General features: G+C 44.5%; 1 non-coding gene across 1 annotated transcript; it reads left to right on the top strand.

Annotated features, from left to right (window-relative positions):
- The first annotated feature begins 4169 nt into the window (after nucleotides 1-4169).
- trnar-ucu (transfer RNA arginine (anticodon UCU)) lies at nucleotides 4170-4260 on the top strand. Its single transcript is given in 2 exon segments — nucleotides 4170-4206; nucleotides 4225-4260. It is a non-coding gene; the product is annotated as a tRNA-Arg (tRNA).
- Nucleotides 4261-26957: the final 22697 nt, after the last annotated feature.

The following is a 26957-nucleotide window of genomic DNA, read 5'->3' as shown; positions in this document are numbered from 1 at the left end:
TGAAAGCAATCGATGACCTTAAACTAAAAATGGCAACAGAGAAGGGCTCGTCTGGGATTTGAACCCAGGACCTCTCACATAATAATCACTTATATACCCAAAGCGAGAATCATACCCCTAGACCAACAAGCCACCGTTAGCATGGCTTTTATTCGCTCCTGTGGAATTTCACTGGCACCCACAGCCGATCATGCATTTTTTTCAGATCAAAACAATATCCTACAAAGCTGAAATAAAAACAGAAAGTGCTGGAAATACTCAGCACCTCTGACAGCATCTGTGGAGAGAGAAACAGAGTTAACATTTCAGGGTTTTCACCTTTAGTTTGAGACATCTTTTCAGACTGCTTCTGTCCATCCAATCTCACTTTTTACTCTATCCACATTCTACGGGTGGTGCAGTGTTGAGCACTGCAGCTTCACAACTTCAATGACCCCGATTCAGTTCTGTATACTGCCTGTGTGGAGTTTGCAAGTTGTTTATGTGGGCTTCCACAAGGTACTGTGGTTTCCTCCCACAACGAAAGACTTGTGGGTTGATAGATAAATTGACTGTTGGAAATTGGCCCCAGGGAAGGCGATAGGAGAAATGTGGGGATGTGGTAGGGAATTCTGGGTGAACATAGGATTAGTATAAATGGGTGGTTGATGGTCAGTGCAGACTCAGTGGGCCAAAGGGCCTATATCAGTGCTGTATATCTCTATAACCATTCTCTAAGCAAATGCATTTTTCATGAATTCCTCATTTCTTTTATTAACGACAATTTTATATTTCCGGCCCTTGCTTCATACGATACCACAAGTGGAATCATGTTTCCATCAACCCGATCAAACCCCTTCACTATTTCCTCATATTGCAATGTTTCTTCAACCCTGACAGACTGTGGAGTTTCTGCTGCTTGATTGCAGTTCTTGCTTCCCGCCAGTAGATGTCACCTCACTCCAATATAGTGAAGTTTACAAATCTGAGAGAGACACAACAGGAAATAATTGTTCACATTATAGTGAATGTGTGGGATTTAGAAATACTAGGAGTGGAGACGAGTTATTATAGAATTTGTCAAACCAAACATATGTTATAATGTTGTGTTAAATCTGTCACTCTGTTGTCTTGATTCTGAGAGTAACATAGACTCATCGAGTCATTGGGTCATTTGTGGGATAGAAGGAGGCCATTTGCCTCATCGAGTACAGGCCAGCTCTCCATGGAGCGATCCAGTCAGTCCCACTCGTCTGCTCGATCCCCCTAGCCCTGTAAATGTATTTCCTTCAAATGCCCATCGAAATTCCTTTTGTAACCAACAATTGTCTCCACTTCCTCCGCCCTCGGGGGCAGCGAGTTACAGATCATTACCAATCACTGTGTAAAAAAGTTCTTCTGCACATTCCCCCTGCATCTCTTGTCCAAAACCTTCAATCTGAATCCCCTAGTCCTTGTACCAATATTAATGGGAACAATTTTTCTTTGCCAACTTATCTAAAGCTGTCATAGCCTTCGACACCTCTATCAATTCTCCCCTCAATCTTCTTTGATACAGGCAGAAAAAACCCTGTTTTTCTAACCTAACCTTGAAACTAAAACCCTCCATCCCTGGAACTATACTGGTAAATATCCTCTGCATCCTCTCAAGAATCCGCACATCCTTTCTAAAGATTGGTGAGCAGATCTGAATGCAACACTCCAATTGGGGCCTAACCAGAGTTCAGCATAACAACCCTGCTTATGTACTCAATGTCTCTATTTATAAAGCCCAAGATCCCACATGCTTTGATAACCACTCTCGCAATATGTCTTGCCAACTTCAAAGAATGATGGACATGTACTCCAGGTCCCTCTATTCCAGCACACTCTTCAGAACTGTAGCATTGAGTATATATTGCCTCTCCCTATTCCTTCTGCTAAAATGCATCACCTCACACTTGTCACTATTAAATTCCATCTGCCACCTGTCTGCCCATCCTACTAGCCGATAACTGTCCTGTTTCAGGCAGTTCATATCATCCTCACTGTTTGCCACTCCTCCAAGTTTGGTGTCATCGGCATATTTTGAGATTCTACTCGATATTCCAAGATCCAAGTCATTAATCTGTAGCAAAAAAAAGCAATGGTTCTAGCACTGACCCTTGGGGAACACCACTGTCGACTATCCTCCGGTCTGACAAAGAATCATTTCATAAGACTCGCTGATTTCTGTCCTTATACCAATTTTCTATCCAATTGGACACTGACCCTCCTATACCAGCTGCTTTTCTTGGCTTGTATAAGTTGTTGATGCTTCTCTACTATAAAGGAGGGTGCTGAGAACACAAGCCTGGTACACGTGGAGCTTTGTATTTTCGGTCAGTTTGCTGTCGGTTCACACCCGTCTTCTCAACTTTGACATGACAGCTGCAGCATTGGCAATCCTGGTGCTGATTTCAGCATCAAGGGACAGATTGCTGGTGATTTGCTGATCCAAGGTATGTGAAGCTGTTGACAACCTCCAAAGTGAGGTTGTCAATGTTGATGGAAAGTGGAGTCTCGACGTCCAAGTCTCTACGTCTTGCCAAGATGAACAGCTTGTCGTCAGCTCTGATATACAGGTGAACACCCCCATCTGAGTCACTGAAAGTGTACAATAGCAGCATGGAGACGAATACACCAATTATAAAGGATGTGATAACTGGACAGTTAGAAAATAATGATATGATTGGGCAGAGTCAACATAGATTTATGAAAAGGAAAACAGGTTTGAAAAAACCCGTTGAGTTTTTTGAGGATGTTACCTGTAGAACAGATAAAGGAGAACCAGTGGATGCTTTGGTAATGTCCCACACAGGAGGTGAGTAAACAAAATTAGAGCACATAGAATTGGGGAAAATATACTGATATGGATTGAGAGTTGGTTAACAGACCGAAAACTGAGAGCAGGAATAACAGGTCCTCCTCAGGATGGCAGGCTGTTACTATTGGGGTACTGCAAGGATCAGTGTTGGAGCCACAGCTGTTAACAACCGAAATAAATGATTTGGATGTCGGGATTAAATGTAATATTTCCAAGTTTGCAGATGACACAAAGCTAGGTGAAGTGTGAGCTGTGAGAAGGATGCAGAGAGGCTTCCAGGGAACCTGGAGAGGCTAAGTGAATGGGAAAGAACATGGCAGATGGAATATAATGTGAGTAAGTGTGAAGTTCTCCACTTTGGTGGAATAAACAGAAAGACAGAGTATTTCTTAAATGGTGAGAGGTTGGGAAGTGTTGATGTCCAAAGGGACCTGGGTGTCCTTGTTCATGAGACACTAAAAGCTCTTGTGCAGGTGCAGCAATCAATTAGGAAGGCAAATGGTATGTTGGCCTTCACACGAGGGGTCATGAGTACAGGAGTAAAGATGTCTTGTTGCAATTGTATAGAGCCTTGGTGAAACCGCGCTGGAGTATTGTGTATAGTTTGGTCTCCTCATCTAAGGAAGGATATACTTGCCATAGAGGGAGTGAAACAGAGGGTCACCAGACTAATCCCTGGGATGGTGGGATTGTCTTATGAGGAAACTGGGCCTGTATTCCTTAAAGTTTCGAAGAATGAGAGGTGATCTCATTGAAACTGATAAAATTCTTATAGGGCATGACAGTGTGGATGTAGATAGGATGTTTGCCCTGGTTGGTGAGTCTAAACTCAGGGGACCAAGTCTCAGAATAAGGAGTAGGCCATTTAAAACTGAGATCGAGTTGAATTTCTGCACTCAGACGGTGGTGAATCATTGGAATTCTCTACCCCAGAGAGCTGTGGCAGTTCAATCATTGAGCATGTTCAAGACAGAAATTGTTAGAAATCTTGATACTCATGACATCAAGGGATATGGGGAGAGCACGGAAAAGGGGCGTTGAGGTAGATGATCAGCCATGATCGAATTGAATGGCAGAAAAGGCTCGACGGGCTGAATGGCCTACTCCTATGTTCCTCTGTTCCTAAGAGATTTGGCGTCAGCACGCAGCCTTGCTTTACCCCACTGCTGATCTTGAAAGTGTCTGATGTTGCTCCATTGTAACTGTTGGAACTGTGCATGTTCTCGTGGAAAGAAGAGATGATGCCCAAGAGTTCAGGAGGGCAGCCGAGTTTCCATCGCAGTTTGAAGAGTCCGTCTCTGCTGACAAGATCAAAGGCCTTGGTGATGTTTATTAAAGTATGTGCGGCTCTGTGGCGCAATGGATAGTGTGTTGGACTTCTAAATAATAATAAAAAAGGCATTCAAAGGTTGTGGGTTCAAATCCCACCAGAGTCAGTTTTTGGACCAGAGACAGAAGAGCACGACGGAACAGAGAGTTAACAAGTGTGTCAAAAGCACTGATTCAGAGACAGAGCGAGAGAGAGAGGAGCACAGCAGGAGCAGAGCTGGGGCAAAAAAAATCAACAAGTGACATCACAATGGAGAGTGAGAGCAGGGAAACAGAGAGCCGCTGGGGTGAGTTTACAGGATTTGGTTCTTGCTTCGGTGCAGTGGAAGGAGCTGTTTGGTGAGGATCTGTTGAGCTGTGACATCACAGGCAAGCAGGTAGTTGATTGGTTTGGAAAAAGCTGCATGTTTGATGAGGATCTGGTAAGTGATTAAGGTCCATTTTAGTCCTAATGTTTAAAATAGTAAACAAACTAGTGGTAAGCTTAATAAAATATACAACAAAATAAACAATTGAATAAAATAATTAAGTAGTTAATTGAAACACGTTAAGGATGACAGGACAGGTGATGTGTCACAGCTGCAGCATGTGGGAGCTCCTGGATACCAGTGTGATCCAGGGCAAACACGTCTGCAGTAAGTGTTTGCGGCTCAAAGAGGGAGAAAAAAGGAACGTAGTGGTAGTAGGGGACAGTATAGTAAGGTGGATTGACTCTGTTCTCTGCAGCAAAGAGCAAGATTCCAGATGACTGTGTTGCCTGCCGGTGCCAGGATTCAGGACGTCTGCTCAGGGCTGGAGTGAAACATACAATGGGAGGGGGAGGATCCAGTTGTCGTGGTCCATGTCGGTACCAACGGCATAGGCAGGACAAGGATAGAGGTTCTGCATAGTCAGTATGAGGAACTAGGCACCAAATTAAGTAGGAGAACCTCAAAGTTAATCATCTCTGGATTATTACCTGAGCCATGTGCAAATTGGCATAGGACAAATAAGATTAGAGAAAGTAATGTGCGGCTGAAAGACTGGTGTGGTTGTAGTGGGTTCTGGTTCGTGGGGCATTGGCACCAATACTGGGGAAAGAGGTGGCTGTACCATTGGGACGGTCTACACCTGAACCGTGCTCCAGCGAGCCACGTAACGAGGGACGTAGAGACGGTTTTAAACTGAATAGTGGGGGCAAGGGATCAAATTTGGGAAGATATGGTGAATCAAGGAGGAGAGGCAAGGCAAGAGAGAAAGGTATAAATATGGGAAATGATAAAGAGACTGTGACAGGAAGGGACAGAGCAGACAAATCTAAGAGTAAATCAACAGATAAGGCTAGAGGTTACAAAAATAATAAAAGGACAAAACTAAGTGCTCTGTATCTGAATGCATGGAGCTTTCGAAACAAAACAGATGAACAGAGAGCACAAATAGAATAAATAAGTACGATCTGATAGTCATTACAGAGACATGGCTGCAGGGCGACATAGATTGGGATGTGAATATTGGAGGTGACATGGCATTTAGGAAGGACAGGAAGCTTGGAAAAGGTGCTGGGGTAACTCTGTTAATTAATGATGGTATTAGCGCAATAGAGAGGGATGACCTAAGTTCAGGAGATCACGATGTAGAAGCAGTTTGAGTTGAGATGAGAAATAATACAGGCAAGAAGTCACTTGTGGGAGCAGTGTATAGGCCACCTAACATTAACCACACTGTAGGATGGGGTATAAAAAAAGAAATAATGGCAGCTTGTCAGAAAGGTACAGCAATAATTATGGGGGATTTTGATCTCCATATAGACTGGAAATTCTGATGGGCAGAGGTAGCCTAGACGAGGAGTACACAGAATGTTTTTGGGATAATTTCTTGGAAAAATAAGTTCTGGAGCCAACCTGAGAGCAGGCTATACTAGACCTGGCATTGTGCAACGAGATAGGATTAATTAATGACCTCATAGTTAAGGTGCCCCAAAGTAGTAGCGATTATAATATGATTGAATTTTACATTCAGTTTGAGGGAGAGGAGAGTGTGTCCCAAACGAGTATTTTAAACTTAAATAAGGGCAATTATATGTGCATGAAAGCAGAGCTAGCTAAAGTGAACTGGCAAATTAGGTTAAGGGATAGGTCAATAGAGATGCAGTGGCAGACATTTAAGGAAAATTTCAGAATACACAGAATAGATACATTTCAACCAGAAAGAAAAATTCCAAAGGTGGGACTCACCATCCATGTTTAATGAAAACAGTTAAAGATACTATCAAACTTAAAGAAAAAGCCTATAATTGTGCAAAGATGGGAGGCAGGTCAGAACATTGGACAGAATATAAAAAAACAGCAAAGAATGACTAAAAGATTGATAAGGAAGGTAAAATTAGAGAACGAGAGAAAGCTAGCAAGAAATATAAAGACAACTAGTAAGAGTTTCGATAGATATTTTAAAAAGAAAAGAGTTAACAAAGTGAGTGTTGGTCCTATGGAAAGTGTGTCTGGGGAATTAATAATGGATAATTAAGAGATGGCAGATGAATTGAACAGATACTTTGCATCGGTCTTCACGATTGAGGATACAAATAACATCCCAGTATTCGCTGTAAGTCAGGAAATGGAAGGGAGGGAGGAACTCAAGAAAATTACAATCACCAGGGAAGTGGTACTGAACAAATTGTTGGAGCTGCGGGCTTACAAGTCGCCAGGTCCTGAATTGGCCAGTGAGATAGTTGATGCGCTGGTTTTAATTTTCGAAAATTCCCTCGCTTCGGGAAGGTTCTGTTAGATTGGAAAGTAGCGAATGTAATTCATTTATTCAAAAAGGGAGGGAGACAGAAAGCAGGAAACGACACGCCAGTTAGCTTAACATCTGTCTTAGGGAAAATGTTAGGAGCGATTACTGAAGATGTTATAGCAGGGCGTTTAGAAAAAATTAAGGTAATCAGGCAGAGACAACATGGTTTTGTGAAAGGGAAATCATGTTTAACCAATTTATTGGAGTTCTTTGAGGTAGTTACATGTGCTGTGGATAAAGGGGAACCGGTGGATGTATTGTACTTCGATTTCCAGAAGGATAAGGTGACATATCAAAGGTTATTGCAGAAAATAAAAGCTCATGGTGTCAGGGGTAACATATTGGCATGGATAGAGGATTGGCTAGCTGACAGGAAACAGAGAGTCAGCATAAATGGGTCATTTTCTGGTTGGCAAGAAGTAACGAGTGGTCCACAGGGATCTGTGCTGGGGCCTCAACCTTCTACAATTTTCGAAATGACTTTGATGAAGGGACCAAAAGTATGGTTGCTAAATTTGCTGATGACAAAGATAGGTAGGAAAGTAGGTTGTGAAGAGGACATAAGGGGGCTACAAAGGGATATAGATAGGTTAAGTGACTGGGCAAAGACCTGGCAAATGGAGTATAATGTGGGAAAGTGGGAAATTGTCCACTTTGGCAGGAAGAATAAAAAAGCATACTATTTAAATGGTGAGAGATTGCAGAGATCTGAGATGCAGAGGGATCTGGGTGTCCTAGTGCACGAATCGCAAAAGGTTAGTCTGCAGGGACAGCATGTAATTAGGAAAGCTAATAGAATGTTATCATTTATCGCCAGGGGAGGTTATGCTTCAGCTATACAGGGCATTGGTGAGACCTCTTCTGCAACACTGAGTACAGTACTGGTCTCCTTATTTATGGAAGGATGTAAATGCATTGGAGGTAGTACAGAGAAGGTTTACTAGACTAATACATGGAATGGGTGGGCTGTCTTACGAGGAAAGATTGGACAGGCTAGGTTCGTATCCACTAGAGTTTAGAAGAGAAAGAGGCGACATGATTGAAACATACAAGATCCTGAGGGGTTTTGACAGGGTGGATGTGGAAAGGATGTTTCCCCTTGTGGGAGAATCTAGAGCTAGGGGTCACTGTTTAAAAATAAGGGGTCACCCATTTAAGACAGAGATGAGGAGCAATTTTCCCCCTCAGAGGGTCGTGAGTCTTTGGAATTTTCTTCCTCAAAAGGCGGTGGAAGCAGAGTCTTTGAATATTTTTAAGGGAGAGATGGATAGATTCTTTATCTGCAAGGGGGTGAAAGGTTATCGGATGTAGATGGAAATGTGGAGTAATCAGTTCAGCCATGAGCTTATTGAATGGTGAAGCAGGCTCGAAGGGACGAGTGGCCCACTCCTGCTCCTAATTCGTATGTTCATATGTAAAGACAATGTAGAGTGGTCTGTACTGTTCACAGTACTTGTCCTGTAACTGCCGAAGTGAGACAATCATGTCGACTGTCGATCTACCAGCTCTGAAGCTGCCCTGAGACTCAGGATAGATGTGTGATGCCAGGGTCTGCAATCTGGTCAGAGCAATGCGAGCAAAGACCTTCCCCACAATACTTAGCAAGGAGATGCCTCGCTAATTGCTGCAGTCACTGCGAGTCCCCCTTATTGTTGTACAAGGTGACAATGTTTGCATCACGCATGTTTTGAGGTGCAGATCTTTCCTTCCAACAGAGACACAGAAGTTCATGGAGATGCTGCAGTAGAACCGCTTTTCCACTCTTGATGATTCCAGGTGGAATACCATCATTTCCCGGGGCTTTACCACTGGCAAGATGGTCAATGGCTTTGTTGAGCTCCACTATGGTGGGGTCACTGTCCAGCTCCTCCATGACAGGGAAGTCTGCAATGGCACTGAGAGCCACTTCAATGACAATATTCTCCGTTATGTAGAGTTTAAGGTAATGCTCCACTCACCTTTCCATCTGCTTGTTAACAGATGACTCCACTTTGACACCGCACTGAGACCTTGAGCATTGTTGTCTGAAAGAGCCTGATCGAGGATGTTGAGGAACTCCTGGGTCCGTTCTGGATCAGTGGTTCGTCAAGAGTTGATCTGAGGACGACGTTCTTCTTGGATGGATGAAGCTTCCTTGGCTGAAGCCTGACCTTGCTACACACCAGGGAGTGCTCAGTGTCACAGTCAGCGCTGTGATAGCTGTGAGTGATGAGGACACTGCTGAGGGTGTTTGCACTGGTGATGATAAGGTCTAGCTGGTGCCAGTGGCGTGATCTCAGATGTCTCCAGGACACCTTGTGGCACAGCTTGACCTGGAAGTAGCTGTTCATCACACAGAATCCATGGTGACAGCATAACTCCAGCAACCTCTGTCCATTTTCATTCATCTTGCCAATCCCCTGGTGCTCTATGCACATTGGCAAAGCTGTGTAGTCAGTACCCAAGCTTGTGTTGAAGTCTCCTAGAAGGTACAGTCCCTCAGTGCTGGGAATTCTACTGATGGCAGTATCAAGTGTCACATAGAATTGATCCTTGACATCTGGGGTGGAGGTGAGTGTCGGGACATAGATGCACATGAGATTAACTGGGCCCACGCTTTTTGACAAGTGAAGAGTAAGAAGTCTCTCTGAGCCTACTGTGGCTGGTTCACTCATCTCAAGTGGCGTGTTTTTTACTGTGAAAACCACTCCATGCTGACGAGTTGCCTCTTGGGCTTTCCCCTGCCAGAAGAAGGTGTAGTGTTTCTCTTTGAGGGATCCACTTTGGACGAGTCTAGTTTCTTGCAGCACAGCAAAAAAAGTCAGAGGATTGAGAAACATCCAATGGTTCTTCACATCTGCAAGTCAGCAGACCCACAGAAATACAGTAGGTTGAGAGTTCAGATCCAGTGTTATACTGGACAAATATCGAGCCAGTGCTTTTTTCTTTATAAACCCAACATCTGTCCACTTGGCTATTGCACCTCATCTTGATGTATCTGATAATACTGATACTATTTGTGTTCCACAGTTGCTTTGAAATCACAGGCAATATAAATGGATTGGGAATGTCAATGGACAGGAACCATTAATGGATTGGGAAAGTCAATGGACTGGAAAATATCTGGATTGGGAAATTCTATAGACTGAGTTATATCAATGGATTGGGATATTGTGAAACATCAATGGATTAGGAAACAGGAATTAAAGGGACAGATGAAAGGTTTGCAAACATCAATGGATTAGAATGTGCAGAAGCAGGAGAAAATGATGCCATTTTAAGTCGGGTGTCGGGGGGTTAGTAGGAACAGACCAGGGCTATTTTACTCTCTATCTCACTCCTTTCTTCTATCTGGTTCATTAAGTTTTCTTCAATAGAGGGGTGAGTTGCCTCACAACCCTTCCATTCCATTTTACCTGCCATGTACATTTTACAGCAAAATCATATCTGGTGTATACAGCCCGAGGGGTTTCCCATGGGTCCAGTTCCTTAGTTCACTATGGCGGGAGGACCTTACACAGTGGTCTTTCCACATTGAGCCTTTGCAGTGGCTACCCCAAGCTTTAGTGTGTCCCTCAGCACGTAGTCCTGGACCTTGGAATGTGCCAGTCTGCAACACTCGGTCGTGAACAACTCTTTGCGCTGGAAGACCAGCAAGTTTAGGGCAGGCCAAAGAGCTTCTTTCACCAAATTGATGGTCCTCCAGCAGCAGTTGATGTTTATCTCGGTGTCCATCCCTGGGAACAGCCCGTAGAGCACAGACTCCTGTGTTACAGAGCTGCTTGGGATGAATCTCGACAAAAACCACTGCATCTCTTTCCACACCTGCTTTGCAAAGACACATTCCAGAAGGAGGTGGGCAATAGTTTCTTCCCCACCTACTCAGCAGAGATGACATCTGTGATTGAAGCAAAAAGCAGAACCGACCTGATGCACAACATGAAACAAGCAGCCAGAACATTATATGACTTGAAATTAGCCAAGACAGTTGTGCAAAAGATAGTGAGACACTGCGCAAATAAACACTGGACAAAATCACAAATGGAACAATGCTTTCAAAAGCAAATCTCTCGAGTATGCTCACACTCGTCAAGCAGAGGTGACTTTGCTGGCTCAGGCACGTTCGCAGGATGGAAGATGACACATTCCCAAGGGTATTCTGTATGGGGAGGTCGCCGGAGACAGAAGACTAGTTGGATGCCCAAAGCCCCACTTCAAGGATGCCTGCAAGCAGGACATGAAGGCCCGAAACATCGATTTTCACACATGGGAGACACTGGCCAACAACAGAGGGAAATGGTGATATTACCCCTGGACTGGTGTGTGCGTCACCATGACGATCAGTGACTACAGCAGCTTGACAGCAGGTGCCAACATGTAAAACAGCGACACCTGATAATCCCACCTCATATGTGTCACTTGTGGAAGAACCTGCCTCTCACAGATTGACCTCTTCAGCTATCGGACAAAGTGCACCATGGGAAACTATCCAATCGCCAATGGATTTGCTGCACGTCCATCATCTCATGTAGAAGGAAGGATGACGACGACATCTACAACCAGGGCGGCCTGTGGCAGCTCTTTCATTTCCTTTCAACGATTTATCGAAATTCCCTTTTCAACCTTACGATTGAGTCTCCTTCCACCATCCTCTCAGGCAATACATTCCAGACCAAAATCAACAACAACTTGTGTGTAACTTTCGAGAGCACCTTTAACGTACGGGAGTGTCGGAAAGCAAAATTTGACCCCGAACCACATAAGACCATATTACAGCAGATGGCCAAAAGCTTGGTCACAGAAGTAGCTTCCATGAGTGTTTTAAAGGAGGGAAGAGAGGTGGAGAGGCGGAGAGTTCAGGGAGGGAAATCTCAGGCTTCGGGCCTGGACAGCTGATGGCACAGCCGCCAGCGGTGGAGCGATTAAAATCAGCGATGCTCAAAAGACCAGAATTGGAGCAGTGCAGGAATGTCGGGGTGAGTGAACCAAATAAAATCCGGCCCTTTGTATCCCCCTCACAGCTGACATTCCCACCTGGCTATTTATTATCAATCAATTTCGCTCTTGCAGTTCTATTTCACACCACGAGATGTCAGTCTCATGCCATTTCAGAGCAAGCTGCATACAAGCTTACTTGACTGCCAGTCTCATACTGTGTTGAGTGGACAAGGATCTTCTTCTCTTGCAGTTTCTCCAAATGATAGGTGTTCATTCTTGCCCCTGCACTTCAAAGAAACTGGGAAAAAAACATTCTTAACATTTTCTCACATTCACGCACCCATTTACCCCAGTGATAATTCACAACATTTTCTTTGTACCATCGCCATCTACATAACTTAACATAGTTAAATTAAATTCGTGACAAAGCGCTGGCGATAACATTGTTCTTCCCCAAAATATGTACAATTTTCAAATGATCAGGCTGCAGCAACAAACTCCATCTAAATATTCTAGTATTTTGGTTTTTAAACTTATCCACAAACGTTAATGGGTTATTGTCAGTTTATATTAGTGTTTCTTTATAGTCCTGGCGGACATATACTTTGAAATGTTTGAGAGCCAGCAAAAGTCCGAATGTTTCTTTTTCCACAGTGGAATACTTTTTTGATGCCAATTTAGTTTTCTTGAAAAGTACCCTATTGGCTTCTCTATGCCCGATTTGTCATCTTGCAATTGGACTGCACCAACCCCCAGGTCGCTAGAATCGATCGCTATTTTAAAGGGTTTCGCAAAATTTGGAGCAGCCAACACTGGTTCATTAGGTAAGATTGCCTTTAGCGGCGACAGGGAGAGCGAGGTGGCAGCTGGGTAAGTGAGTTTACAACTTATATAAACTTATCTTTTTGTTTCGGCAGTTTCTTTTTGCAGCGGCGACAGGGAGAGTGAGGTGGCAGCTGGGAAAGTGAGTTTACAACTTATATAAACTTATCTTTTTGTTTCGGCAGTTTCTTTTTGCAGCAGCGACAGGGAGAGCGAGGTGGCAGCTGGGTAAGTGAGTTTACAACTTATATAAACTTATCTTTTTGTTTCGGCAGTTTCTTTTTGCAGCGGCGACAGGGAGAGCGAGGTGGCAGCTGGGAAAGTAAATACTATATATTTGGGCAGCGGCTGAACCCGAGACACTACACCTGTAGTGTCTCCCACCCGCCCTCCTCCTCTGACCAAACAAAAACGACTCGGTGGTGTGCAGATAAGGTAAGGCTTTTTCTATTTATTTTTTTTCGTGTGATTGGTAAACACTTTTCGTTCCTTTTTCATTTATCTAAGTTAAGGCTAAGTTAAGCTTAAGATTAAAAATGGCAGGAGGTCTCAGACCCGTGTTATGCTCCTCTTGCTCAATGTGGGAGCTCAGGGACACGGCTGATGTCCCTGACTCCTTCACGTGTTGGAATTGTGTCCAGCTGCAGCTCTTGTTAGACCGCATGACGGCTCTGGAGCTGCGGATGGACTCACTTTGGAGCATCCGCGATGCTGAGGAGGTCGTGGATAGCACGTTTAGCGAATTGGTCACACCGCAGATTAGGATTGCTGAGGGAGAAAGGAAATGGGTGACCAAAAGGCAGAGAAAGAGCAGGAAGGCAGTGCAGGTGTCCCCTGCGGTCATCTCCCTCCAAAACAGGTATACTGTTTTGGATACTGTTGAGGGAGATGGCTCACCAGGGGAAGGCAGCAGTAGCCAGGTTCATGGCACCGTGGCTGGCTCTGCTGTTCAGAAGGGCGGGATAAAGAGTGGAAGGGCTATAGTCATAGGGGATTCAATTGTAAGGGGAGTAGATAGGCGGTTCTGTGGTCGAAAACGAGACTCCCGAATGGTATGTTGCCTCCCAGGTGCACGGGTCAGGGATATCTCAGATCGGCTGCAGAACATTCTGAAGAGGGAGGGTGAACATCCAGTTGTCATTGTGCACATAGGCACCAATGATAGAGGTAAAAAACAGGATGAGGTCCTACAAGCAGAATTTAGGGAGTTAGGAGCCAAGTTAAAAAGTAGGACCTCAGGGGTAGTAATCTCAGGATTGCTACCAGTGCCACATGCTAGTAAGAGTAGAAATGAAAGAATAGTCAGGATGAATGCTTGGCTTGAGAGATGGTGCAGGAGGGAGGGGTTCAGATTTTTGGGACATTGGGACCGGTTCTGGGGGAGGTGGGACTATTACAAATTGGACGGTCTACACCTGGGCTGGACTGGAACGAATGTTCTTGGGGGTGCTTTTGCTAACACTGTTGGGGAGGGTTTAAACTAATGTGGCAGGGGGATGGGAACCAAATGAGGAGGTCAGTGGACAGTAAGGAGGTAGTAACTAAAGCCTGTAAGGAACTAGATAATGAAGTCAGCGTGACTAAGGGAAAGAGTAGACAGGGAGCAGATGATGAACGCAAAGGGACTGGTGCATTTGTTTTAATGCAAGATGTGTAGTAGGTAAGGCAGATGAACTTAGGGCTTGGATTAGTAGCTGGGAGTATGATGTTATTGCTATTACTGAGACTTGGTTGAGGGAAGGGCATGATTGGCAACTAAATATCCCAGGATATCGATGCTTCTGGCGGGATAGAGAGGGAGGTAAAAGGGGTGGAGGAGTTGCATTACTGGTCAAAGAGGATATCACAGCTGTGCTGAAGGAGGGTACTATGGAGGACTCGAGCAGTGAGGCAATATCGGCAGAACTCAGAAATAGGAAGGGTGCGGTAACAATGTTGGGGCTGTACTACAGGCCTCCCAACAGCAAGCGTGAGATAGAGGTACAAATATGTAACCAGATTATGGAAAGATGTAGGAGCAACAGGGTGGTGGTGATAGGAGATTTTAATTTTCCCAACATTGACTGGGATTCACATAGTGTTAGAGGTCTAAGTGGAACAGAATTTGCAAGGAGCATCCAGGAGGGTTTTCTAGAGCAGTATGTAAATAGTCCAACTCGGGAAAGGGCCATACTGGACCTGGTGTTGGGGAATGAGTCCGGCCAGGTGGTTGAAGTTTCAGTTGGGGACTACTTTGGGAATAGTGATCACAATTCCGTAAGATTTAGAATACTCATGGACAAAGACGAGAGTGGTCCTAAAGGAAGAGTGCTAAATTGGGGGAAGGCCAACTATACCAAAATTCGGCAGGAGCTGGGGAATGTAGATTGGGAGCAGCTGTTTGAAGGTAAATCCACATTTGATATGTGGGAGGCTTTTAAAGAGAGGTTGATTAGCGTGCAGGAGAGACATGTTCCTGTGAAAATGAGGGATAGAAATGGCAAGATTAGAGAACCATGGATGACAGGTGAAATTGTGAAACTAGCAAAGAGGAAAAAGGAAGCATACATAAGGTCGAGGAGGCTGAAGAAAGACGAAGCTTTGAAAGAATATCGGGAATGTAGGACCAATCTGAAACGAGGAATTAAGAGGGCTCAAAGGGGTCATGAAATATCTTTAGCAAACAGAGTTAAGGAAAATCCCAAAGCCTTTTATTCATATATAAGGAGCAAGAGAAAGGATTGGCCCACTCAAGGACAAAGGAGGAAAGTTATGCGTGGAGTCAGAGAAAATGGGTGAGATTCTAAACGAGTACTTTGCATCGGTATTCACCGAGGAGAGGGACATGACGGATGTTGAGGTTAGGGACAGATGTTTGATTACTCTAGGTCAAGTCGGCATAAGGAGGGAGGAAGTGTTGGATATTCTAAAAGGCATTAAGGTGGACAAGTCGCCAGGTCCGGATGGGATCTATCCCAGGTTTCTGAGGGAAGCGAGAGAGGAAATAGCTGGGGCCTTAACAGATATCTTTGCAGCATCCTTAAACACGGGTGAGGTCCCGGAGGACTGGAGAATTGCTAATGTTGTCCCCTTGTTTAAGAAGGGTAGCAGGGATAATCCAGGTAATTATAGACCGGTGAGCCTGACGTCAGTGGTAGGGAAGCTGCTGGAGAAGATACTGAGGGATAGGATCTATTCCCATTTGGAAGAAAATGGGCTTATCAGTGATAGGCAACATGGTTTTGTGCAGGGAAGGTCATATCTTACCAACTTAATAGAATTCTTTGAGGAAGTGACAAAGTTGATTGATGTGGGAAGGGCTGTAGATGTCATATACATGGACTTCAGTAAGGCGTTTGATAAGGTTCCCCATGGTAGGCTGATGGAGAACGTGAAGTCGCATGGGGTCCAGGGTGTACTAGTTAGATGGATAAAGAACTGGCTGGGCAACAGGAGACAGAGAATAGCAGTCGAAGGGAGTTTCTCAAAATGGAGACGTGAGACCAGTGGTGTTCCACAGGGATCCGTGCTGGGACCACTGTTGTTTGTGATATACATAAATGATTTGGAGGAAAGTATAGGTGGTCTGATCAGCAAGTTTGCAGACGACACTAAGATTGGTGGAGTAGCAGATAGTGAAGGGGACTGTCAGAGAATACAGCAGAATATATATAGATTGGAGAGTTGGGCAGAGAAATGGCAGATGGAGTTCAATCAGGGCAAATGCGAGGTGATGCATTTTGGAAGATCCAATTCAAGAGTGAACTATACAGTAAATGGAAAAGTCATAGGGAAAATTGATGTACAGAGAGATTTGGGTGTTCAGGTCCATTGTTCCCTGAAGGTGGCAACGCAGGTCAATAGAGTGGTCAAGAAGGCATACGGCATGCTTTCCTTCATCGGACGGGGTATTGAGTACAAGGGTTGGCAGGTCATGTTACAGTTGTATAAGACTTTGTTTCGCCCACATTTGGAATACTGCGTGCAGTTCTGGTCGCCACATTACCAAAAGGATGTGGATGCTTTGGAGAGGGTGCAGAGGAGGTTCACCAGGCTGTTGCCTGGTATGGAGGGCGCTAGCTATGAAGAGAGGTTGAGTAGATTAGGATTATTTTCATTAGAAAGACGGAGGTTGAGGGGGGACCTGATTGAGGTGGACAAAATCATGAGAGGTATAGACAGGGTGGATAGCAAGAAGCTTTTTCCCAGAGTGGGGGATTCAATTACTAGTTGTCACGAGTTCAAAGTGAGAGGGGAAAAGTTTAGGGGGGATATGCATGGAAAGTTCTTTACGCAGAGGGTGGTGGGTGCCTGGAACGCGTTGCCAGCGGAGGTGGTAGACGCGGGCATGATAGCGTCTTTTAAGATTTATCTAGACAGATCCATGAATGGGCAGGAAGCAAAGAGATACAGACCCTTAGATAATAGGCGACATGTTTAGATAGAGGATCTGGATTGGCGCAGGCTTGGAGGGCCGAAGGGCCTGTTCCTGTGCTGTAATTTTCTTTGTTCTTTGTTCTTTGAGTGAACCTTTCAAAGTACAGAAGTGATGACGAGGTTAAAAAGGTCTGAACAGTTGAGGTGACTGAGCGGTTTCAGCTTCTCTGTTCAGGTTGCAGCTTTCACTGGAGGCATGTGTTTAAATCCCACTTCTGACAACTTGATTTTCAGTTACATTGCAGAGCTTCCTTGAAGGTTTGAGGCAGAGTAAATACTGAGGAACTGTTTCTAACTGCTGAACGGTCACTAACCTAAGGTTACAGATTTAATGTGACTCACAAAACTGGAAAGAACTTGAGGAAAATTTCCTTTCTGCAACGTGTGGTTAGGATTTCAGTTATGTGGATAGATTGGAGAAGCTGGGGTTGTTCTCCTTCGAGAGGAGATTTGATAGAGGTGTTCACAATCATGAGGGGTCGTGACAGACCCGATAGAGAGAAACTGTTGGTAGAAGGATTGAGACTCAGGTAAAAGCTGTGGCTCAGTTGGTCACACTCACCTCGAAATCACAAGCTTCTGGGTTCAGATTGCACAGCTGACACTCCAGTGCAGCACTGAGGGTGTTGAAGTTGCTGCCTTTCAGGTGTGATGTTAAACCAAGACCTGGTCTGCATGTTTGGGTGAATGTAAAAGGTCCCATGCTGCAATTTCAAACAAGTGAAGAGCAATTCTCCCTGGTGTTGTGATCAATATTTGCCTCTCAATCAGATCAGTTGGTCATTATCACATTGCTGTTTGTGGGTATTAGCTGCTGCATTTCTGACATTACAACAGTGATTACACTTCAAAAGTATTTCATTGTCTACAAAGTGCTTTGATATGTCCAGTGGTCTTGAAAGGTGCTATATAAATGCAAGTCTTTTCTTTCTTTATCACAACACATTACTGTGTAAAAAATTGTTTTTCATGTCACCTCTGGTTCTTCTGCCAATCACCTGATATCTGTGTCCTCTGCTTACTGACCCTTTTACCACTGGAAACAGTTTCTCCTTATTTAAACTATTTAAGATCTTCATGATTTTGAACAAATGTGTCAAATCTTTTCTGAATTTTCTCTGCCGCAAGGAGAACAACCCCAGCTTCTCCAATCTCTCCACATCACTGAAGTCCCTCACCCTGCTACCATTGTGGCAAATCTCTTTTTTATTCTTTCACGGAATGTGGGCATCGCTGGCAACGCCAGCATTTATTGCCCATTCCTAACTTCCCTTGAGAAGGTTGTGGTGAGCTGCCTTTTTGAGCTGTTGCAGTCCATGTGGTGTAGGTAAATCCACAGTGCTGTTCGGAAGGGAGTTCCAGGATTTTGATCCAGTGACAGTGAAGGAACGGTGATATAGTTCCCAGTCAGGATGGTGTGTAGCTTGGACGGGAACTGGCAGATGGTGGTGTTCCTATGCATCCAATGTCCTTCTAGGTGGTCGAGGTCATGGGTTTGGAAGGTGCTGTCGAAGGAGGCTTGGTGAGTTATTGCAGTGCATCTTGTAGATGGTACGCACTGCCACCACTGTTCACTGGTGGTGGAGGGAGTGAATATTTAAGGTGGTGGATGGGGTGCTGATCAAGCGAGCTGCTTTGTCCTGGATGATGTTGAGCTTCTTGAGTGTTGTTGGAGCTGCACTCATCCAGGCAAATGGGTAGTATTCCATCACGCTCCTGACTTGTGCCTTGTAGATGGTGGACAGGAGGTGAGTGATTCACAGCAGAATTCCCAGCCTCTGACCTGCTCTTGTAGCTACGGTATTTATATGGCTGATCCAATTCAGTTCCTGCTCAATGGTAACCCCCAGAATGTTGATGGTGAGGGATTCAGCAATGGTAATGCCATTGAATGTCAAGGGGAGATGGTTAGGTTCTCTCTTGTTGGAGATGTTCATTGCCTGGCACTTTTGTGGGTTGAATGTTCCTTGTCACTTATCAGCCCAAGCCCAATGTTGTCCAGGTCTCTCTACATGTGGACACGGACTGCTTCAGTAGCTGAGGAGTTGCTAATGCTACTGAACATTTTGCAATCATCAGCGAACATCCCCACTTCTGACCTTATGATAGAGGGAAGGTCATTGATGAAGCAACGGAAGATGGTTGGGGCCTAGGACACTACCCTGAGGAACTCCTGAGTGCTGTTCTGGGACTGAGATGATTGGCCACCCACAACTATCACCATATTCCTTTGCGCTAGGTATGACTCCAACTAAAGAACAAAGAACAAGGAAAATTACAGCACAGGAACAGGCCCTTCGGCCCTCCAAGCCTGTGCCGATCCAGATCCTCTACCTAAACATGTCGCCTATTTTCTAAGGGTCTGCGTCTCTTTGCTTCCTGCCCATTCATGGATCTGTCTAGATACATCTTAAAAGACGCTATCGTGCCCGCGGCGACCACCTCCGCTGGCAACGCGTTCCAGGCACCCACCACCCTCTGCGTAAAGTTCTTTCCACGCATATCCCCCCTAAACTTTTCCCCTCTCACTTTGAACTCGTGACCCCTAGTATTTGAATCCCCCACTCTGGGAAAAAGCTTCTTGCTATCCACCCTGTCTATACCTCTCATGATTTTGTACACCTCAATCAGGTCCCCCCTCAACCGTCGGCTTTCTAATGAAAATAATCCTAATCTACTCAACCTCTCTTCATAGCTAGCACCCTCCATACCAGGAAACATCCTGGTGAACCTCCGCTGCACCCTCTCCAAAGCATCCACATCCTTTTGGTAATGTGGCGACCAGAACTGCATGCAGTATTCCAAATGTGGCCGAACCAAAGTCCCATACAACTGTAACATGACCTGCCAAAACTGTACTCAATATCCCGTCCGATGAAGGAAAACATGCCGTATGCCTTCTTGACCACTCTATTGACCTGCGTTGCCACCTTCAGGGAACAATGGACCTGAACACCCAAATCTCTCTGTACATCAATTTTCCCCAGGACTTTTCCATTTACTGTATAGTTCACTCTTGAATTGGATCTTCCAAAATGCATCACCTCACATTTACCCTGATTGAACTCCATCTGCCATTTCTCTGCCCAACTCTCCAATATATTTATATTCTGCTGTATTCTCTGACAGTCCCCTTCACTATCTGCTACTCCACCAATCTTAGTGTCGTCTGCAAACTTGCTAATCAGACCACCTATACTTTCCTCCAAATCATTTATGTATATCACAAACAACAGTGGTCCCAGCACGGATCCCTGTGGAACACGTCTCCATTTTGAGAAACTCCCTTCCACTGCTACTCTCTGTCTCCTGTTGCCCAGCCAGTTCTTTATCCATCTAGCTAGTACACCCTGGACCCCATGCGACTTCACTTTCTCCATCAGCCTACCATGGGGAACCTTATCAAACGCCTTACTGAAGTCCATGCATATGACATCTCCAGCCCATCCCTCATCAATCAACTTTGTCACTTCCTCAAAGAATTCTAGTGGAGAGTTTTCTCCCTGGTGGCCATTGACTTCAATTTTGCAAGGGCTCCTTGATGCCCTTGGCAAGAGCAGTCACTGTCTCCTCACCTCACCTCTTGAGTTCAGCTCTTTTGTCCAAATTTGGGTCAAGGCTGCAACGAGGTCAGGAACCAAGTGGCTCTGGCAGAACCCAAAATGCGCATTGATGAGCAGGTTATTGCTGTGTAAGTGCTGCTTAATAGCACTGTCAATGACACCTTCCATCACTTTACTGATGATCAAGAGGAGGCTGATGGGGCAGTAATTGACAGGGTTGGATTTGTCCTGCTTTTTGTTTGCAGGACATACCTGGGTAATTTTCCACGTTGCTGGGTAGATGCCAGTGTTGTAGCTGTACTGGAACAGCGTGGCTAGTGGCGCGGCTAGTTCTGGAGCATAAGTCATCAGCACTACAGCCGGGATGTTGTCAGTATCCAGTGCCTTCAGCCATTTCTTGATATCATGTGGAGTGAAGTGGATTTGCTGAAGATTGGCATCTGCGATGCTGGGGACATCAGGAGGAGGTCGAGATGCATCATTTAGTTGATACTTCTGGCTGAAGATGGTTGCAAATGATTCAACCTTGTATTTTGCACTGATATGCTGGTCTCCCCTATCATTCAGGATGGGGATATTTGTGGAACCTCCTGTTGATTGTTTAATTATCCACCACCATTCAGGACTGGATGTGGCAGGACTGCAGAGCTTTGATCTGATCTGTTGGTTGTGAGATCACTCAGCTCTGTCTATTGCATGCTGCTTCCACTGTTTGACATGCAAGTAATCCTGTGTTGTAGCTTCACTCATTTTTAGGTCTGCTTGGTGCTGCTCCTGACATGCCTTCCTGCACACTTCATTGAACCACTATTGCTCCCTTGGCTTGATGGTAATGGTAGAGTGAGGGATATGTCAGGCTATGAGGTAACATATTGTGTTTAAATACAATTCTGCTGCTGCTGATGGCCCACAGTGCCTCATGGATGCCCAGTTTTGAGTTGCCAGATCTGTTCATTTCTTCCCTCAGATATAATTGGAAAAAAATTCCAAAGGAATGCATGTACTAAATAAAAAGGAGAGAGAAATAAATACTGACAAAATAGATGGCAGCATTTGCAAGGTAAAAAGATTTATAAGTTTTATTATCGATGAGTGAGAGGAATATATCACACTTTGGGGCTTCTGTAAGTGGATTTACTGATAATTTTGGGAATTGATAGGAAGCTGCTTCATGGTTGGTGGAACAAACTCCCGCCCTTGGGGTGGAGCCAACAGCTGCATCCGTCCAATAACAGACAGAGTAGAAGTACTGTATCAGGCCTTGTTAGCTCAGTTGGTAGAGCATGAGACTTTTAATCTCAGGGTCCTGGATTTGAGACCCATGTTGTGTGGTTGTTCTTCCCTTTTTCAGACTTCATCGGCAGAGAGTTCAAGGGGTGAAATTAAATTCAACAACATCACCAGATTTCAACTCCCCCCCTCCCAGTGTATTTGAATGGACCTTCAACCTCTGCCCTCCCCCTTCCCCTCCCTCCCAGAACTGCAACAGGGATCCCCTTGTCCTCACTTTCCATCCCACCTGCCTCCACAGCAGCTCAGTGGCGCAGTGGTTAGCACTGCAGCCTCACAGTTCCAGCAACCTGGGTTCAATTCTGGGTACTGTCTGTGTGAAGTTTGCAAGTTCTCCCTGTGTCTGTGTGGGTTTCCTCCGGGTGCTCCAGTTTCCTGCCAAAAGACTTGCAGTTTGGTAGGTAAATTGGCCATTATAAATTGCCCCTAGTATAGGTAGGTCGTAGGGAAATATAGGGACAGGTGGGGATGTGGTAGGAGTATAGAATTATTATAAATGGGTGTTGATCGTCGGCACAGACCATGTGGGCCGAAGGGCCTGTTTCACTGCTGTATCTCTAAACATAAACACATCCAAAGGATCATCCTCCACCATTTCCGCCACCTCCAGCGTGATGCCACTACCAAACGCAACTTCCCCTCCCTTGTCAGCATTCCGAAGGGATTGTTCCTTCCACAACACCCTGGACCACTCCTCCATTACCCCAAGGCACCTTCCCATGCAATCGCAGGAGATATAATACCTGCCCTTTTCCGTCCTCTCTGCTCATTATCTAAAGCCCCAAACACTCCTTTTAGGTGAAGCAGCGATTTACTTGTACTTCTTTCAATTATGTATACTGTATTCACTACTCACAATGCGGGCTCCTCTAAACTGGGGAGACCAAAAGCAGATTAGGTGGAACACCTCTGCTCAGGCCGAAAGCATGATCCTGAGCTTCTGGTTGCTTGCCATTTCAACACTCCCCCCTGCTCTCATGTCAACATTTCTGTCTTTGGCCTGCTCCAGTGTTCCAGTGAAAATCGACCCAAGCTCGAGGTGCAGCACCCGACCTTTTGATTCGGCACTCTACAGCCTTGTGGATTGAACATTGTGTTCAATAACATCAGAGCATGACTGGTGTCAGGCAACCACAAGCATTAACACACTTTGGCCCAGGACAGCTTTGTTATTTAATCTCTCCTGCCCTCTGCCCTTTCAAACACCTTCCCCTTTGTTCTCTCCCACATGCCCCTCCGCTTCATTTGTTTAAAACCTAATTCTTTTCTAACCTGTGTCAGTTCTGATGAAAGGTCACAGACCAGAAATGTTAACTCCGTTTCTCTCACCACAGATGCTGCCAGAGCTATTGAGTATTTCCAGCACTTTTTGTTTTTATTTCAGATTTCCAGCATCTGCAGTATTTTGCTTTTATTGTGTCAGAAAGTCTTTCCTTGATTCAGGACTCTTACCTCTCTCCAGAATCTCTCTGCTAAAGATTGAACTTTATCTCATTTCACTCACAGCTCAGGGTGAGTGTGGTACAGTGGGACTTCTGGCTGTCTCCCACTTCACAGTCCATCAGTACTGAGAAAACAATGGGGCATATTACTCACATGTTGTGTTCTGTAACTTTTTACAAACACTTTAATGTATATATTGTCTTCCAAAGCAGTGACAGAATGGTGGCTTTAGTGTGTTGTTGAAATAGCTTTGTTGAGTTCGTGCTGTACTAACAGTTAAACAGTTCTTGGTTCAATACCAAGTATTGGCACTTTCAACCTCTCCTGTGTCTTTTTCTTTGGCTCCAATTGTCAAGCTGCATGATTTACTCTGAAATTAGCACCAGAGAACCAAGGCACCAGCGAGCATGAGGAGCTGAAATTAGCACAGATCAAATCCACTTAATACTTCTGACTGAAGATGGTTGCAAATGCTTCAGTTTTGCCTTTTGCACTGACTTGCTCAGCACCACCATCATTGAGGATGTGAATGTTTTTGGAGCCTCCTCATCTTGTTAGTTATTTAATTATCCACCACCATTCACGACTGGATGTGGCAGGACTGTGGAGCTGTGATCTGATCCTGAGGGAGATATCCATGCGTGGAGTGGCGGGATGTATGGAGAGTGATCCTGAAGAGGGTGTCTGAGCCTGGAGTGGAAGCTTTCTGTGGAGGTACAGGAGTAGGCCATTCAGCCCCAGTGTTTTATAAAGGTTTAGCATAACTTATTTGCTTTTACTCTATGCCTCTATTAATAAAGCCAAGTGTCCTGTTTGCTCTTGGCAACCTTTTCAAACCTTGATCAAAAAAGATTGGTGTACATTGTCTCATTCTTCCTCCCAAACTGTATTACTTCACAATTCTCTGTGTAAAATTTTATCTGTTGTGTGAAAGCCCATTTTACCAGTGTGTTTAAGTTCCTCTGAAGTGTGTTACTGTCACTGGCATAGGACGAAATTCACGAGCATTCTTTGATGCTATCTCCGTGGAAAGAGCAATCTTACACACTGGCTCAAATTGGGATTTTGTGTGTTTAGTATCTTTCCTCATCCACCAATATAAGCACAAATCTGTCTCATAATGCACGGTCTAAGAATGTGCCAATGTTGCAATGTGGTGATAAATTCTTCAGTGTCACAATGTACTCACCAACTGTTTCACTACTTTTCTGATTTCTGGATCCAAGTTTGTATCTTTCCGCGATCTCGAGTGGCTTAGGGTTGAGCCTCACTTCAACGAAGAAACGGAAAATTATGATTTAAAGATTACACTGTCAATCATTCACATCTCTGTCTTCTCCTGAACTTCGAGTTCAAATTTGTTTGTGACGTTGAGTCACACGTTAAGAAAGCACAGTCTTTGTCTTTGTGAAGGAAGTGATTTGGGAATGGCTGGTTGAAACTGTCCCTTCTTGCACTGAACTTCAGTGCAAATACTTGATCACTCACAATTTCCTTGAGAGAAATTTGTTCACAATCGCATTCGACACGGAAACTGCCTCAGCATTAATCTCACTGAAGCAGAATGTGACCGTGTTGTCTGTGTCAGAATGTTGTTGCCGTTATTTGTCCCTTTTAACCGAGACTGGGAGACAGGGCAAGTTTGATCCGAGGTTGGAATATATTATCATTCAGGAGCAAGAAAAATCAAAAGGAACAAAGTAAGAAAACCCAGTCTCTGGATTTGAGAATCTGTAGATCCGCTTTGGGAAAGTGAATCAGAGCAGAATGAATGGTAAACTGTCCAGAAGAGATGAAGACACAGCTCAGTCAACACGTTCCCCTGGTTTATGATGCTGGAACATTCCTCACACAGAAATGATTCAACCCAATGACAAACATTCTTACAGCTGATAATTTATGCTACTGATTTAAGGACTGTCTCATGTGGTTACCGAGTGACGACGAGAAGATATTAAACTTTGTTCTATTCAATCTAGCTGTGATGAAGTTTGAATTTTTCTCCCTTTTATAAACTGTATTTGAAGGGTCTCGGTAACAATGTTCAGTGTTGATGAGAGTGGGGTCTGGGTGAGAAGCTGCTGAGTGTGACAGGGTCAGGACTGGATGCAGGAAGTTCTCTGACAGTCTCCCTCTATCTCTCTAATGGGTTTGAGTTGATTTACGACTGGTAGCTTTTATTCTACTTTTCTTATTCAGAGATACAGCACTGAAACAGGCCCTTCGGCCCACCGAGTCTGTGCCAACCAGCAACCACCCACTTATACTAATCCTGCATTAATCCCATATTCTCTACCACATCCCCACCATTCTCCTACTACGTACCTGCACTCGGGACAATGTACAATGGCCAATTTACCTACCAACCTGCAAGTCTTTTGGAGGTGGGAGGAAACCAGAGCACCCGGCGGAAACCCACACAGACACAGGGAGAACTTGCAAACTCCACACAGGCAGTACCCAGAACTGAATCCTGGTCGCTGGAGCTGTGAGGCTGCGGTGCTAACCATTGCGCCACTGTGCTGCTGTTGGTGTTTTGATAAATGAAGGAAGTTCCCTCCACCTATTTTGTTTGGATAGACAGTGTGGTATAAGGATGTAAAGGGTTAATGCTGAAGATAGTGGGATCAACCGCTCCCACTGTCAGAGTGATGATGTAACAGTCGCATGAGATGAAGTTTGGTAGAAGAGAGAGCAGCACCAAGGATGCTAGCTTAGCAGGCTTGATGAGTGTGTATAGAGTATTGTGTAAATTAGAAAAGAGTTCTTAGTTCTTTCAGCAGGAACTGTGTCCAGAAAATATCGAGAAACTCACAATTTTTTTATTCAGGAGTCGGAACACAGATATTAATTCCAAGTGACAGTTCTGGGACCAATTAACAAAAAAAGTAGAGAATAATATTGCTCACTGATTGAAATCCCCCAGTGAGGAGACAGTTAAACAGGTGATCTGTTGGGGCATCCTTCGATCCAAGGTTTCAGCAACATTTAATCTCCCTTTTTGGTGAAATTCTCTGTTATTTGCAACTTTTTTTTATCAGCTTTGATGGGCGAGTGAAAAAACTGAAAAAATTGAACAGTTCCATCCTTTCTTTTCTTCCTTCTTCTCTTCTTTCCATCAGTTTCTCTTTTCTGTCCCAGATCAATATAATGATGAGAATCCCACTTTAATCTGTTGTTTCTGGTGTTTTATCCATTCCAATCAAAATTTCAACATTCCAGTCAAATCTATTTGTTATTCCACAGTGTCTCTCCATGTGTTTTATTCTGTTGTATTCTCTCACAGTCTGTTTGATGATCAATGTTACATCTCACTCTCTGTTCTGGTGAAGATCAGAAGCAGTGATATCTGTTTACACCACCCGACAAGTCGGCCTGAGGCTGTGCCTCGCTGATCATGTGGAGTTATAGCAATTCTTCCAGTCAGTTGGTTCAGTTGTAATTTCATGAGAAATTCGGTCATCATGACTTCGTCAGTCACCTAATAGTTCAGGTGTCTGAGTAATGTTAATCATGATGTGATGAAATTATTGTATGTTCTAGTCTTTCCGTGGTGGGTTTTCACATTGAGTAGAAACGTG

The sequence above is a fragment of the Heterodontus francisci genome, unplaced genomic scaffold, assembly GCF_036365525.1.
Source record: "Heterodontus francisci isolate sHetFra1 unplaced genomic scaffold, sHetFra1.hap1 HAP1_SCAFFOLD_58, whole genome shotgun sequence".
Taxonomy (NCBI): domain Eukaryota; kingdom Metazoa; phylum Chordata; class Chondrichthyes; order Heterodontiformes; family Heterodontidae; genus Heterodontus; species Heterodontus francisci.
Note: the sequence above shows the minus strand (reverse complement) of the source record. Positions and strands in the feature narration are given on the sequence as shown.